The 16,666-nt window shown below is 41.5% G+C and overlaps 1 protein-coding gene across 1 annotated transcript in view; it reads right to left on the bottom strand.

Moving 5' to 3' along the window:
• The window catches only part of NEDD9 (neural precursor cell expressed, developmentally down-regulated 9), a 97,957-nt gene extending 81,291 nt beyond the window's left edge, over nucleotides 1-16,666 (bottom strand). Inside the window, exon 1 of the mRNA XM_082753575.1 lies at nucleotides 16,566-16,666. The gene's annotated coding sequence lies outside the window, so the exon portion shown is untranslated. The remainder of the gene's footprint in view (nucleotides 1-16,565) is intronic.

Raw genomic sequence — 16,666 nt, 5'->3', positions numbered from 1 at the left:
ATCTTGGGAGTCAGGATGTGAATTTGCCCTTTGTCAAATTGTCAAATGGTATTTTCTCCAAATGTGCTAAGTTATCTATGTGGAGTGAGATTGGGATCTGTGACCTCGTGGCCCTCGTAGTGCTCTGCAATGCGCACAGGCAAACAAAGCAGTTTTAAAGATATCTGCTTTAGTTTGCCAACTAAACACTAGTGGTCACAAACTCATAGTTGTGTAAAGCGTTTTTTATTGTCCAGTTGACAGGACGAGACTGTTCAAAGGGGCATTATGAGTCATTTTTTGGTGATACCAGAACCTGCTTTCTACATGTGAAAGCTGGAGGTCAGGAGTCTCCCTGCTTTCAAGGTAGCACTAGGTTTCAGTTTACAAAATAGCTTCTCTGGGATAGGAGTGAGGCATTTGACAGCCTTGATAGAGAAGTTGTTTGGGAATCACAGAATAATCTAGGTTGGAAGAGACCTCCAAGATCATTGAGTCCAACCTCTGACCTAACACTAACAAGTCCTTCACTAAACTATATCCCGAAGTTCAACATCTAAACGTCTTTTAAAGACCTCCAGGGATGGTGACTCCACCACTTCCCTGGGCAGCCTATTCCAATGCCTACCAACCCTTTTGGTAAAGAAGTTTCTCCTCATACCCAGCCTAAACCTCCCCTGGTGCAACTTTAGCCTATTTCCCCTGGTCCTGTTACCAGGCACATGGGAGAATAGACCAACCCCCACCTCACTACAGCCTCCTTTAACGTATCTATAAAGAGTGGTAAGGTCGCCCCTGAGCATCCCCTTCTCCAGGCTAATGCTTTTCTCCAGATCATTTCATGACCAAAAAGCCCTACTTTGTCTCAAGTAATCATTTTGTTAAGAACTGATATTTTTTGGAGACTTATTAGCAGTTTAAAACTTTTTATTTTTAAATTGGAAAGACTGATTTTGGTATTTTTGGTTGAGAAGCACTTGGTCACAATTACCTTCATTTTGACATGAGACACATGGCCTTATTATAAGACCTTGAAACAATAAAAAAAAAAAAAAAAAAAAATTGTGCTCAAAGCTTAAATAAACACAATGTGGGGAAGAAGAGTTTTATTTTTCTCAGACTTGCATTTTTTCTTTAGGAAAAGTTTTTTCTTCTGAATAATTCTTTTGAAGCCTCATATTTTCCTCATGTAGGAGGACTTTATCTAGTCCAGTTTACTATGGATTCAATAGTAAAACTGTCTTCCACAACAGAACCTTAAAAATACTGTTCCAGGTGAGAAGGAAACCTGGGCCAGTCAGCCTTTCCATGGAATTACTCAAGCCAGAGGCTTCTCCTACGTGATATAGGTAACTACTTTCTCTCTGAAGCTTTCCAGAAAGCACTCTGTAAGAGAAATTGATGGTACCTCCAAACAGAGGGGTATGGAGACGTGAGGTCTGTGTGGTGGTAGATGTGAAGAGTGAGGTGGAACAACTGGGGGTGTTTCCCTACCACTGCAAAACGTGTGCCAGTAGGGTTGTGTGTCTAAAATCTCTTGTGGTGGATATAAGGCTTTTTAAGCAGGCTGTATTGCTGGCAGTGTCACATCTGCAGGTTTTCCAGCAGTCCAGGGTCACCAAGTGAGATTGAAATAATTCACGATCCCTGCCTGCTCTCTGTCCCACAGCTACCTGTTATGTGGGGTGGTCTGGGGTATTGTTGGCACTAGTGGGAGAGGGGCTTTGAATGAGTCTGAGGTCATGGTGGTGATGACTTGTGGATGGGGAGGGAAGCAGTGGAGGCTGACCTGCTCCTCTGCTCTCCCACCTTCTACAGGACTTTATTTCAAGAGCTCTCCTCTGTCCCTTTGCTTTGGTGCTTTATTCCCATCCTGTTCCCTCCTTAAGAGTCATATCCTTCCCACTTTTTTCTCCCTTATTTTTTTCTGCTTTTGTTTTCAGTGACACTAATTCAGTGAGATCAGTCTCACAGCTTAAAACTTGTGAAAAGAGTCTAAGCAAGCTTGTTTTATTATTTGTTCCCTGTCAAAGCTCTTAAATTTCCAATTAAGCTTTTGGAGGGGTATCTCAGAGGTCAAGACACAACAGCAGAACTTGTGGGTACATCCTGGAGGGTTTGTTCTGGGAACATAATGCAGGCTGTATTGAAAGAGGTTTTGCTCTCAACTTTTTCCCTTTCTTTTAGAAAGGGTTCTCACCCTTTCCTAAATTAAAGGCTGACCAAACAGGTACCTTCCAGCGTGTCAGCATGCCCACTGCTGGTTGATGGATATGTTTGGTAAACCACTTAACTCTGTACAAGCTTCCTCTGCTCCTGAGCTGTTCTGCTCATATGATAGCCATTCTTGCCCTTCCTGCTGGGAGGGAGTGTGCTCATCAAGGGGAAAGTGCCAAGGCAGGTTCTGGGAGAGGAAGCGTGTTCCTAATAGGGAGGAAGAAGGCAGGGTGGAGACTCAGGCTTTGTGCAGGGTCCCCTCCTAGAATCATCTCCTTTCAGTCCCTGCTGCCTCCTGCTTAATTCCAGGAAGTCCTTAACTCTTACCTAGTTTAAGTGTTGCCATCAGTAAGAAAACAGTGCTTAAAACGACTGCTAGTGTGTCTTCAGAAACCTTGAGGGGATCTTTGGCTTGAATCCAGTGCCAGCTGAGGAGCAGCAGATCACCTCCTGAAAGCTGGCCAACCTCAGTGAAGCCCTGCAAGCTAAGCCAAATGAACGAACTTGTGTGGAATGACTCCATGATGCAAAGACAGCTTCACGTTTCTTAAACTTGAAAGCTGGAAAATTCAGAGCCAGCACCAAATATTTGTTCTGCTTTCAAAGCTGAGCATCAGGCAGCCATTCCTTAAATAATGGATGTCTGTTCTCTGAGCACAGATGTGCTTATAGCACAGCTTTTGTCAGTGTTTTCCCTTCTTCATGCTTCCCACATGAATGTGTTTGCAGCTTTCTAGCCATCTATTTTTACCCTTTGAATACAGTGTGAGGGGTGTAACGGCTGTTCCTTCTGTAATACAGGTGGCAATAACATTCTACAAATTCTTTTCAGCCTTAACTGGTAAAGCATTGCCATGCAGGCTCTCCTATTTCTTGTCAGAAACAATAAATTGGAAACCGTTTTGCATTAGACAAAATACATTAGTCAAAGACACTTCAGCATATTGGTTACTTTCCTGTAGTATGCAAGTAATAACTCAGTTCTTAAAATGTTCCATCTGGATTTGGGAGGTCACCTGAGTTCCCACTGCAGGAATTCAGAGACAAGTTGGTGTGAGGTAGTAATGCTAACCTGTACATGAAGTGATAGATAGCATCACGTTCTTCATATAACTAGGAAGAGCAATTGACTTCAGCCTGGAATTTGGGATGTGGGTCTCTACTAATCCATCTTACTGGGACATTCCATGCATTCACTATCACTTTACAGAGGCAGCCAATTCCAACTTAACTCTGCTTTATTCCTTCTTTATGTACTGTGTGAACCCACGGTAACGACAGTGTTCAGAGACATACTAAGCACAAGATGATGTTTCCCAAAGGTCAGTTTGTCCCTTTCACCTTTGGTGGCTGCATTTTCCCAGTGTGTGCAATAGAGAGGTTGTCCTGGAGCTGCATCACTTCAAGGAGATACAGTAAAGATCTTAATGTGAGAAGGGGTAGAGTCCTTCTGCATCTCCTACAGCACTTTCCTTCCCCTGACCAAAAGAAAGGTAAGGGTGAAATTTTTTGAAGTTTTAACCAAGTTTTCTACTGAAACTTTTTAAAGCTACTGTGGCTTTGGTTGTGTGTGGAAACCTTATTTCTAACCCTTCAGAGGGGACAACATGTAGAGGAAGTCAGAATGGCTAAGACAAAACTGCAGAAGTTTAAACAGCAGTTTGAGAAAAATGCATTTTCATTTACCACACCCTTACCTCCATCATATTTCAGACAGCACCAAGAACTGGAAAATGAAGTCAAGTGTCAAGCCAAAAATAGCCAGATTCATCAAATAAGGAAAAGATGAAGGGGTGACTCAAACAGTTGAAGAGCATGTGGTAAGCTGATAAATTCTGGGGTAAATCACAGGAAGGCTGTCATGGAGTTTCTTTTGGGGTTAAAAGAAGGTAATAAAACTAACAGCAATCAATATAGTTTTATGAAAACTGTTCTGACAAAAAGTCACAGTATACTTTAAGATGCCACCTGATAGAGGTAATGAATGCTTAAGTAAACATCAAAACCAAGCTTCTATAAGGCAAGTGAATTTGTTCCACAGGATATTCTGAGTAAAAACAAAACTAGAAATATACAAAACTAATTGAAGACATTAAATAATTTGTGATCTTGCAAATTGTCATACTTTTTAAAGCAATTACAGGGAGAAGTAATCAGAAAGGACATTTCCAACAGATACACCAAAGGGCTTATTCGTGGACTCAGAGCTGTTCAGTCAGCTCGTTTTTGGCTTGAGCAAATATGGTATTTCATTAGACAAATTCAATGATGATACAACCATTGAAGTTGTTAAAGGACAAAGTCAAGGACAAAGCTGTTTTTCACGGTCCTCTGGTTCATCTGGTATACTAATCTCATTGAAATAGTGTTTTTAAATTGTCAGTCAAATTCAAGGTACTTACAGACCAAAAATGTACTTTTAGTTATACTGTATAGATGGTTTTGTGAAACAGTTTCCTTGTGAGTCAACCAGGCTTGTTGTTATAACAAATAATCAGCTAAGCATGTGCTCCCCATGTGATACAGCACACCTGAAATTAAATGCTTCTGTCTTGGATTAGAGCAGATCACTGAGTAAAGGTCAAGGAGGTGGTATTTCCATGTGTACAGCATTAATGAGACCATTACTGAAATATAGAGTCCGCTTTTGGTGTTTACACACTAAAAGGATGTTGACAGGTAGGAAGAGAATGGTTCAACCCAATGCTTGTGCTGCTAGAACATGCTGTCTAAAGAGGCAGGAGAAGCTAAGTCTATTTAGTTTCCTCAAACAGGAGATCTGACTGTCTTTCACCAATATCTGGAAGCAGAGAGTTAGTTAATAATCAAACTAGCTATGGATACAGCAAGATCTAATGGTTAGATGCTGAAGGTGGACAAATTCAGATTAGAAAACAAGCAGCTAAAAATGCCTTCTGCTTTCAGCATCAGCAGCCAACCACTGAACCTGGGATGTTGGGCTTGTTTGTCAAGTGAAGTCTGTGAGCAAGCCCTGAGCCTTTCTGAAGAACATAAGATGCTGGCAAATGAGTTTGTGTGAGGCACAGCTGTTGTGATTAAAATACTGTGGCTGATATAGTTCAAGCATCTGAGACTTGAGAGAGTTTACTGGTTTCAGTGGCTCTAGCCATATCTTTTGTTTCTTACATAATGTTAACAATTTTAAGTAAAAATAGTCAAGGCCTGGAAACAACTCAGTGTTCAAGTGTTGCAGGCAGTGGTGTAGTGAAACCTGGTTTGACCTGGGTATCTGAGGTGGAAATGGCAGAGCAGGCAGCAAGAGCCATCTTTCATCTTGCAAACCATGTGTGAAGCTCCTTGGGAACACTGCTCCTAACTACTTGTCAGGTACACCATGTTTAGTTTAGTCTTCCTGCTAACTTGACGACTTTCAGGTTCTAACAATCTTTGTCACCTAAGGAATAATGGTGAAGCTCTTTCACTGTAGCTGATCAGCTGAAGACAGCTTTTCAAGAGGACAGTGAAAGCGCAAAGTACTTAATACAATGGAAAATAACAGCATGTCTCTTCTGTGGGTCTATAAGGCACTGATTATTTGTTACAGTTAGTTTTCAAATTCAGCATGCCATCAGAATATAAATGTTGTAGACCTCACTATCAGCCAAGCTTGGGGACAAATATTCAGGACAAAGCATGGGATGAAACTTTGATCTAGTTACACATTTTATGGGTGGGAAGGTAGGTTGGTGTATTGGACTCAAAGAACAAAGATGGGAAGAGAAACTCTTCCCTTCCTACTCTGAGGAAGAAGTTCTGTGCATAAATACACTAGAGACTGAAAGGCAACTGATATACTGTACATGTGTGTAGAGAAATCTAGATCAGAGTGAACTTCTTGGCCCACAGTGGGATGTGAATCCTAGTTGTGGGCCAGTGACAGCTGGTCATTGACTGAAAGTACTGGCTTGTACATATGCAAAGCAAGAATAATCTCAAGTCTGAAGCTTTCTTCCTACATAGATGCAGTAGCAAAACAAATGGTAGGTACCTGGCTGCACTGGGACACAAGAGGTGACATCTATACATTAGGCAGCATCTACAGCCTGAAAAATCAATTCCTTGCTAGCTTAGGAGAATATCTTGTGGGCTGAAAGGAGTGTGATAGGAGGCACAGTTATCTGAACACTATGGTTTATATGAAGCAATTCTACTTTGTAGAGTATGTCATGTGGTAGATTTGAAGTAGGAGTAAGGGTCACTGGTTTCTCTGATATGGAGAGAGGAGCTGAAAAAGGAGTAGAGGGTCACTACTCAACATAGAGATAACTGACTCATAAATGGCCTGTTCCCCACCACTGTAAAAGTCAGCATGGGCAGTTTATGGAGCTTCTCTGGCATACGTGGACTACAATGACTACAGTGGTGCAATATGTGTGAGTATCTATCCTGTATGCAAGTGCTTTGTACCTGAAGCAACCCTGTTAAGGTTTCAAAGGCCAGAAACAAATGCTAGCAGCACAAATATGGTCAAAAAAGCTCTTGATCCATTTTGAAGGGCCTTCCTATTCCAGCATACACAATACAGGGCAAGGTCTTCTTGTGCAGGTAGTGTGTAATATCTCATGCTTATTTGTGTTTTGACTACTTGGGAGGCTGGGAGAAACTTGACTTAACATCTGGAAGGGTAACCTGAGTAAAAACCAGGTAGAATAAATCCTACAAGCAGAAGGACCTCTGTTATCATCTGTTAGTATAATGGTGCCTATGCTGGGATCAAAATTTTGATGGGGTGACATTTTTTTGTGTATTCACAGCTATGGTAGCTGAAGTCTAAAGTAAATCTATGGACTGGAGTCCTGCATATCCTTTCATAGCAATGGCATTGCCCATATATTATTTCTGCTTTATTAGAAAAGTTTGTTCTGACAATCTCCTTACTTGCTTGGCTTGGCATTCCCAAGCATCATGTCAACTTTCCACAGAGGAAAGTTTAGAGCCATCTCATTTGGGTCAGCTAAAGAATTCAGAACACTGTTTGGTTGTGTTGAGCCAGGCCTACATTGCTTCTTTATATTACCAAGGCAAGCGGCATGACTTGGAGAGGATAGTTTAGGCACTCTAAGTAAAATAAATGGAAATGTAGATGGTGAGAGGCAAAAACCTTAACAGCAACAAAAAGAGGGAAGGCTGATAGGAGCAGTCAACAATTTCATTTCAAGTTAATTGGCATATTCACTGCAAGAAAACAGGCAGTAATTAGGCATGCAGCATTTCTTCAGATTCACTTGAAAGGCTGTCTTATTTCAGTTTGCCTCATGAAAGCAATTGCTTCTCTCGGAGACCTGTTCATCACTTAAATCTTTACTACTATACCTCTATTGTTATGGCACAAAAAGTCATTTCTGTAGGAAGTGTTGAAGGTGGGTGATTCTGGCTTGGGCATTGTTTTATTTGTGGGAGGCAAAGATGCTGAAGACTGAAGAAAACAACTGAAAGGAGAGTAAGTGAAAGCTTGTTCTAATTTCCAGCCTAAATGTACTACAGCCCAGGATATGCCCCTTTTCAGGGTGTGGGGATAATACTGTCTGTCATCAGAAGTCAGTTGCTCCTTTATGTGTGATGTTTCCCTACCGAGGGTGTGCATGGGAGCCATTCAGACCCTCCCTCTGCTCAGATCCAGTTGATGGGTGTCTGCTGCAGCAGGTCCTGGCCAGCATGCGCTGGTAGCTGCTGAGGAGAGCAGTCCCACCCTTCCTCCTGCTCCTGTCAGTGTTGCCTGGCTGGGAGCAGCTGGCTGCTGCACTGCTCTCTGTCCAACCTCCCACATGGTTATTTTTAACCCAGACTGGCATCTTGATTCATATCATGTGACCTCATGCTTTTGCCAGCAGAAACAGACTGTGGAGTTAACCCCAGCTTTGGTGAAAGCAGCCTCCCTGCAGCCCTCATCACCCTGGGTAGCTCATCTCAATTTGCCCTGCACAGTGTCCTAGGTGGGGGTCAGTGCCTGGCACAAACACTTCTCTGCCTGTGCTGGAAGCATTTCCCCTGGTAATGTGGAAGGTGGTATTGTTTTCTCCTATTGCTGTGGCACATGAGCATAGGCTCATATTGTCCAGAACAACATCTGGCTTTGGATGAGTGAGAAGCTATTGGATCCCACAGCACATTTATAACTTTTCAGACCTGCTAGTAGAGTCCAGGTATTTTTCTCTGCTTTCCTCTTGCTTTTCACTATGAAATTTCACCTAATTTCTTATTATAGGCTTCAAAACCATTACTACTGTGACAGTAAGGGAAAATAATTTTCCTCAGTAAATAGTTGTTAGCATTGAAGAACTGTGGGGAAAAAAAATAAATGGGAAATTGCACCAGAATTATATTTCTGCATGGAATTGAATAATTTAGTTCTGAGTACAACTACTGACCACAACAGGCTCCGACCACAATCCATCCCCCCTGTGGAAGTCAACAGGGGTAGGATCTATCTCATCCAACTCTAGAGGTCAGCACTATGTGAGGCTATATCTGGAGCAGTCAGAATCTCTTTCAGGGAGAGGAGAGTCAGGGGAGAGTAAATGTGTTTTGGCACTAATCTGTCTCATTTATTTTAGATTTCTGTCTAAAGATGTGGTCTGACTTCTTTTTCTGGACACTCAATCAGCTGCCAATAATGAGTTCAGATTTGGATACCTACATATCAAGTCAGCTGATATGTACCTTCAAACTTTCCAATTACTTCACCTGGCTCTAGACCAGGTCTTGGCAGATCAGCATTTAGTCCTGAGCATTCACAACTGTGACAATAACCTTTGAGTTCTTGCTTTGCAAGGTCTTGAATTAAATGAATGTGATGTTAGTGGAGATGTGACCACACATTACTATAGTTTACTTATGTGCTTACATGTGTTGTTGCAAGCTGTTCAGTGATATCTACTATTGTTTCTATGCCTTTCATGACAAATTACAGTTCACAGTACAAGAATCACAGAATCCTTCATGTGGGAAGGCATCTCTTAAGCTCACCTAGACTAACCTCCTGCTCAAATCAGGAGGAGCTGTAGGGTCAGACTCACTCAGGGCTCTGTCCATTTGGTCTTAAAAACCTTCAAGGATGGAGACTATTGACCTGTCTGGGTGACCTGCTCCACTGCTTGGCTGTCCCTGTGGGGAAAATGACTTTCCTCATATCAAGACTGAACATCCCATCCTCTGTCAGAATGCATAACCTTTGTGTCTCATCCTGCCACTATGCATATTTGTGAAAAGCCTGGCTCAGTCTTCCTATCTCTTCCTTGTAGGCACTGTGGGGCTGCTGATAGCTTTCAGGGGACCTATCTCTTCTCTAGGCTGGATGAACCCTGGTCCCTTACAGCCTCTCCTCACAGGGCAAGTGCTCCAGCACCAATCACTCTGGTGGCCCTCTGCTAAGCTCCCTCTAGGCTATTGTAAGCTCCCTCTAGGCTATTGTTGTCTTTCCTGTACTAGGTAGCCCAAAACTAGACACGCTGTCTAGATGTGCCCTAATGAGCACAGAGCAAAGGGGAATAACCACTTCTCCTTATATGCTGGCCATGCTCCTGTTGGCACAGCCCAGTTGGTTCCAACCTGCACTGTTTGCTTAGTAGGATTTTGGTAGTAGTCTTGTAGTGATTGAGAGTTGTGGGAAGAAATAGCAGTTGTTATTATTAGGTATCATTAAGCCATGAATACCTTCAAAGATTAAAAGTCTATTGGGATTTATTGTGAATATCTCCCTGAAACAAAATGCTCACCAGGATTCATTATTTAGCTTCCAAAAAAAAAGTTTGTGGAAAATCTTCACAGCTCAAAATAATAATAAAAAATAATAATAATAATAAAAAACCAGCTAATTATGTTTTCAGAGATGTTGATGATATCTTTCTGGCATGAAAGTTGTGAAATGCTGAGGTGCTAAAGCTCGTTATGTGCAATCTTTTCTTCTTGGCACTCAGCAGTGCAGCACATGAACAAAGCACTACTGCCGTTGCATTCAACCTTGTGACTTCCTAGCAAAGTAGTAATGAGTTGTACTTGCTGTGTAAAAGGAAGCAGCTCTTGTGCTGAAACACAGCTACCTCTGGCCTAATTTTAGCTGTCAGGCATCCAGACCCAGTTTTGACAATCTACAATCCCTCCAGAATGGGAGAAAGAGGTCCTTCCAAAGGTTCCTTCACTTCATCTCTTTCATACCTATTTCAGGGTGAGAAGTGGCTTGCCTGTTTTCACTGACAGAAGCATCACCTAAACAGACCAAGTTATTAGTCTTTAACTGAAACCCAGGGCTAAAATCATAGCAAAAGCTAAGTCTAGACATTATCTTTCAAGTGCTTCTGCCCCTAGCTCATTGTGAGGAACTGAGATTCCTTTTATGCTTTTCTCCAAATTAGAGCCTTCAGGCTATCCCTTATATTGCATGAAGGATACTTTGGAGACATGGGGATGCTAAGGGCAAGGCAAGGAGGCAGTTGTCTGCCTCCTCCTTTAGTCCTCCCTTTGCCAGGACATTCCACCCCCCAACACCCCCAACTTAAGTGGCTTCATAGTCACTGGGGAGGTGAAGAGAGATTGTACCTAGTATTTCCATTCCCACCACTTCATATCTGTGGATCATCCTTGCAGTGGGGCAGTAAACACTCCATAGAAAAGAAACTTATTTCACTAAAGAAAATGCTGCTATTTAGCTGCTAGGGTGCTTAAAAAATATTTCAGTAGAAACAGTACTAAAATCTCCCTCATTTCACCAGCCATGTCTTTACTACTCAACTTGGCTACTCTTCTCAGTGATGCAGTCAACACAGCTGAAATACAAGTCTCTTTCAACACCTCTGCAGACATCTAGATGAAATAAAACCCAACTGTTAGTGAGTTTTGCTGAGGTGTGAAGGATTTGAAGTTTTTGTCTTGTACAGTTCTCAGTAGATGAGCTAAATTCTCACATGGGGGGAAAAAATCACCAGTGTGTGTGCAGCACAAAGCAAAATGATGGCACCCTGGGATATAAAACTGGTGGTTTGTTTCTAGCCTCTGGGTATCCTTGCTAGGTTACACCATTCACATGTTTAAGAGCATTTCAAATAAAGAAACTTTAATGCCAAACAGAAGCTTTAGTTGTGTTTTGCTGCATATTGAAAAACTCTCTTGCACAACCAGCTCTCAAAAGCAGAAAGTGCTGTGGGCTCCTGTCCCAACAGCCAGCCCCTGCCCCAGTCCTTCCTCAAAGGTGTCTTGGTGTTTTGTTTAAAAGAGTCATGTGGTAACCTAAGTGACAGAAAATCTCAATTAAGATTCTGTTTGAATGCTGAAACCTATCCAATGAGTTAGTCTCAGGGATTAAGGAAAACAAAACCTTACCGATGGCTGGATAAAATTCACATTCCTTTCAATTGTGATCATCCTACATCAAGGAAATTTTGGCAGTCTCCTAAGGTATGCCTGTGAAAGTTGTTATATTGCTTTAAGTAATTTAAGAAAAGGGAACCAAGAGCTATAGCACAAATATGTTATATAAATCTTCATTGGGATCACTGCTGTTCTTATAAAAAATAGATTGATCAATGTTGGGTCCCAGTGGGTGACCTTTAAAAGAGACTACATCAAATGGGGAGGCAAAGCTGTAGGTCTCCACCCCCATGCTGGCTCTTCTCCTCACAAGAGTGCCTCTAGACAGCTATGTCATCTCTAGCCATAAAAGAAATTGAAGAATGTCTGTCTTGCTAAAGGCAGAAAAGGAGTCCTTTCCCCCTCTCTGCTGGAGCAAGCCATGTCCCTGCAAAGCCATGTCCCAGGCTGCAAAGTGAGTTATGTACCTGAATGGGGACTGAAGGGAGCAGTAAAACATTCCTCTTACTCACTCTGGGGGAAGGTGTCCTGAGATAGGAGTCATAGCTACATGGCACCACTTATTTAGCTATTCAATTAGTGTGGGAACATTGTAATTTGCTAGCTAGATCTATCAGCAGCAAATTGTTAATTCTGAAAGAAGGGGAAAGTTTGGTGTTCAGAGGGACTTTCTGAAGCACAGTATTTCCTAGGAAATATATGTGGGATACTTCATTTCTAGTGATGCTTCTTATACTTAAAAGAGCAGTTCAGCACAACACTGATGATGTGCAGTTCATGAGATAGCCCATTCAACATTTGAACAAGGTAGAAATGCACGGATTACTGTGGTAGAAAATAAGTGCTATTGTTACAAAATGGTGTCTTATTTTCAGAAAGCTGTACCACAGAAATATGAAACAAAATCCTACTGAGGTGTCTTGTGTTGAGTCATTCAGAGATCTGTTTTGGCAAATAAGAATTTATCAGCTCAAATAGAAATGGCACTTGTGGAACAAGCAATTACTCAGAGGAAGATGAAGTGTTAATGAAAGTGGATTTGTTTCCTTGAGCTGTGTTTTGGATTCATGTCTATGATGGCATATGAGGGCAACAAAGACCCTTTGTGTGGTTATCAACCCCATGCTGCTATGTGGCAGCCAGTCACCCAAATCAGATTACTCAAAATGGTTTTGTTGCAGTTTGCTATCAAAAATATATTCTTCCATTCAAGAGCTTTTTCCAGCATCTTTCTCAGGGAGCTTTTACTTAAGACAAGGCCAGAAAAATCCCTGTGTAAGAACAGGAAAGCTTCAGGATAAAGGGTGAGGACTGTCACGGTGGCTGAGTGACGCGAGGGAGGTATAGGGTTGCAGATACTTCATGGCCACATCCTCCCTTATAGCAAAGTTCCTGCACTGGGTCATGGTGTGTCTGAAGACTTTGTGTGAAACTTATGAAGAAATAACATGCTGGTGCATCCCCAGCAGCCAAGCTCTAAAAAGTAGTCTCTCTCAACTTATGAATCAGAGTAACTGGGGTCATTTCTTGCTATTCAGATAATAATTAAGACTCCTTTTCCCTTCTTTAATTCTCTTTATGACCACATGAAAAAAATATCCTCCTTTGATATTTCAGTCCTTACTACTCCTTGTCACCTTCTAGAAGACCCTTCAGTCCCCCTCTAGTAGCGAATGACCAGAGGAAGAAAGCCAACATGTTTAGGAGCTACCATGGAGAAGGGGAAAACAACACAGAGCACAGACTAGCTCTGGTTTAAGCATCCCTAAGAGCCACAAAATCCTCAGGATCTCTTGCTGCACAGTCTGAGCATGTGGATAATGCAGCCATTTCTATAACAAGTGAGGTCCAGAAACCAAGAGTAGGCTTTTTGTGAAAGATAAGTAGAAGATAGAGCATCCAACAAGGGTCTGCTGCTGTATGAGACAGCAAAACCCATAAAGTTCAGGTATGAGACAGGAGGATCTTGATCAGTGTTTGGATGGAGAGAACACATGCACCTGGTTTTCCCCAGCAAAACTCTCTAGGAGGTGGATTTTATCTAGGTTTCTGCAGAGGTATTGAAGCAGATGATGTTCAGCTGAGCTGTGATGAGTGTGTCACTTGAGACTTGCCCCTTATATCTGGGAAGATGTCTGTGCTGCATCTCAGGAGTTTCTCCAACAAGAATACAGGATGGATTGATTATGGATTATATGGCATATTGTAAGTACAGCTTTTTTTTTCGGGCCTGCTCTCAAGAGCCATGTAGACACAAACACAGAGCTTTAAATTAGAGGGATTAAAAATTAATTGAAGATCATTATTTTTGCCCTGTCTGAATCTCTAAATCTTCTTGGAATCTGGTTGTTTAGTCACCACCACCTTTATTTAAAAAAAATAAAGACTGCTGACAGGGGAGAATTATTGGTCTGGTCTTTGGTGGGATGTCAGAGGGTCTGAGAGCAGCCAACCACATGCTTCAAACCAAATAATGGCAAATGGAGCCCTTGTTACATGACTCAGACAAAAAAAAAAAAAAAAAAACAGTCTCTGCTTTTCAGATTGTTTCCCAGATGCTGCTGGAAGTATTTTAAGTATTTGGTATTCATGATACACTCTTTAGTTAGTATTTGAGTCATTCAAATTGTTTTCCACTGACTGGCAAGTACAATAGTTTCCAGTTTCAATTCTTGAAAGTACAAATTCAAAATTTCTTTGAAATGCTATTTGCTTAAAATATGCTGCTCCTGGTAAAATGCCTGTCACTAGGCTTGTATGATAGAGTGCTCAGAGCATGCTTTGTTCTAAAAGGGCAAAAGTAGGTGAGAGAAATCTAACAAAAATGACTTTGTTAAACAAACAAACAAAAACCTCCAAAAGACACACAAAACAAACAACACCACCCTAACCTACAACCAAAGATATTTTGAGTAGGCCTCAAATGATAAATTCTATTAAAATAAATAAATAAATAAATAAATGATATTATTATCAACTAGCCCACCTTGATTACTTGGCACAAGTGTTTTCCAGGTGCAGATAAAACCCATAGGTATGGATTTAGCAGAACGTGGACTAGATACATATTTTAGAGCATTTTGTTCTTCTATTGGACACTGTGCAGATCAAACTGCATCGCATAGTGATAGGAAGACTTGCTTTTGAGGTGGGTAGAACAACTGGCAGAAGGAATCAATAGGGACTGTAAGGAGGGTGAAAGAGAATGCTGTAACTTCCCCAAACTATTTTGCCATTCCTCATCTCCCTTCCCTCTTGAAATACCAGGTTGCCCCTTCCCTGTTTATGCTCTTCTCTCCTTCCCTGTCACAGGCTTGAATTTTGAATGTTCATGCTGTAAGATATTGTATCTCACCAGCCTTCAAAGCTTGGTCCCAGCCTGTTCATTTATCACCACTACCAGAAGCAGGCAAGTCCTCTAAGCCACTGTGGCCCCTGGCATGGAAGGAGAGTCAAAGCTCTTTCTAAGAGGCAATGTGGCTTGTCTGATGAAACATAAGCTATTATCTGCCTTTTTTTTTTTTCCTCAGAAGCAGATAAGGAGTCCATATTCTAGACAACTGGCTTCAGTACAACATCCCCTTGTCCATCCTTGGTCAAGCTTGGCCTGCTGCTTATATGATGCTTTTAGCAGAATGGATAACTTTAACTGACGCTGTGAAGCAATATTGCTTCAGAGGAACCCTCAGCACCATGAGCTGAATTTGCTATCTTTCCGTTATTTCTTTGTTTAGTAAGGGCTGTCTGGAGCTGGTAGATATGGACTTCAGCAACTTACAATGAGATTGCTGAGGGCTTCTTTTCATGAGGCTTGGCCACTAAACAGGTATGTCCAGCCTTTGATTGTCCTCCTGACTGTATTGCAAATCCTGACAGGTTGCAAAAAGAGAAGACTCCCTTACCCTCCAGGGCAGTAGAAGCAATGGTCCTTTTTTTAGTAATCATGGGATGTTGCTTAACTGAATTTAGCCTGCAAGTATAGTTTTTAACTGAAGAATTTATTCCTTGAAATAGGGTGAGAGTGGACAGAACAATTCATTTCTGCTTACAACACACAGAGTTACTCAATTCATGTCCTATTGTCATATCCTATTGCACCTTGGATGATGTTTCTGAAAGAGGTTGGACTGTGTGTTGCAGGTCACCATGTAATATTTTCTGAGGATTCATGTTTGGTCTCTGTACAATCTCACAGATCAGCTGTGAACATCTGCAGAAAGTGAAAGAAAGAGCAGTGTACTACTGACACAACTCTGTAGTCATTATTCAAATAACATTTGCAGATGCTTTTTTGCTATTTTTTTCTTTAATCAAATCCCACCAGCATTAGAAACCCCCTTGCCCAACACCCCAGACTAGCAAAGTAGCAATCATGTAATGTTCCTCAGACATTATGAATCACATAAACAAAGGAAAAAATCATGATAAAAACTCAACTATATGAAAAATCTGTAGGTTAGAAAGCCTGGAAATGAATAAGAATGATGAAACAGACCTATGTTCAAACCTGTGCTTGCAAAGAATGATCTCTTCTGTCTGCAAAACTGCAAAATTTTAAGGTTATATTTGAGATTTTTCACATCCCAAACCCCTTTTTAGAGAACTACCAGTATGTTCTGATGTATCCATGACTGACTGAAACACACTTCACTGTGTATTCAGCAATAAAAAGTAAATGAGAAGATTCCTGTCTGATAAATGCAATAGATGAGATAATTAAACACTGATGATCAGTTTGGTAACGCACAGCTTGCATCAAGTAAGGATGGACTTTCTCCAGAAGAACTTATAATGTTTTCTCTCAGCAAGTGGCAGGTGAATGGAAAAAAAAAATCAGTAAATTTTATTTCAGAAAATATTATTTCAGTAAAACAGACCATGGTAGTGAAATGACAATCCAGCCTTTAGCAAGCACAGAATTTGCATGGCTTGGCAGGGTTGTTCAAAACCCATCAGGCTGGTGCATGTCTAAGCCAAGAGAGACCTGACTGGGCTCAAGCTGGGCTTTGGGTGGCAGCAAAAGGCACAGCCAGGGAGGCACTTACCTAGCCAGGGGTGCTCCTAATTCCCTCTACCGACCCTTCTCACTGCATTTCTTGAGTCCTCGGTGAGGTTTACACAGCCCAAGGAGACCACATTCTCCCAG

This window comes from Aythya marila (genome assembly GCF_965140915.1).
Source record: "Aythya marila genome assembly, chromosome: 2".
NCBI lineage: Eukaryota > Metazoa > Chordata > Aves > Anseriformes > Anatidae > Aythya > Aythya marila.
The sequence above is the reverse complement of the archived record's forward strand: the minus strand, read 5'-3'. Positions and strand labels throughout refer to the sequence as shown.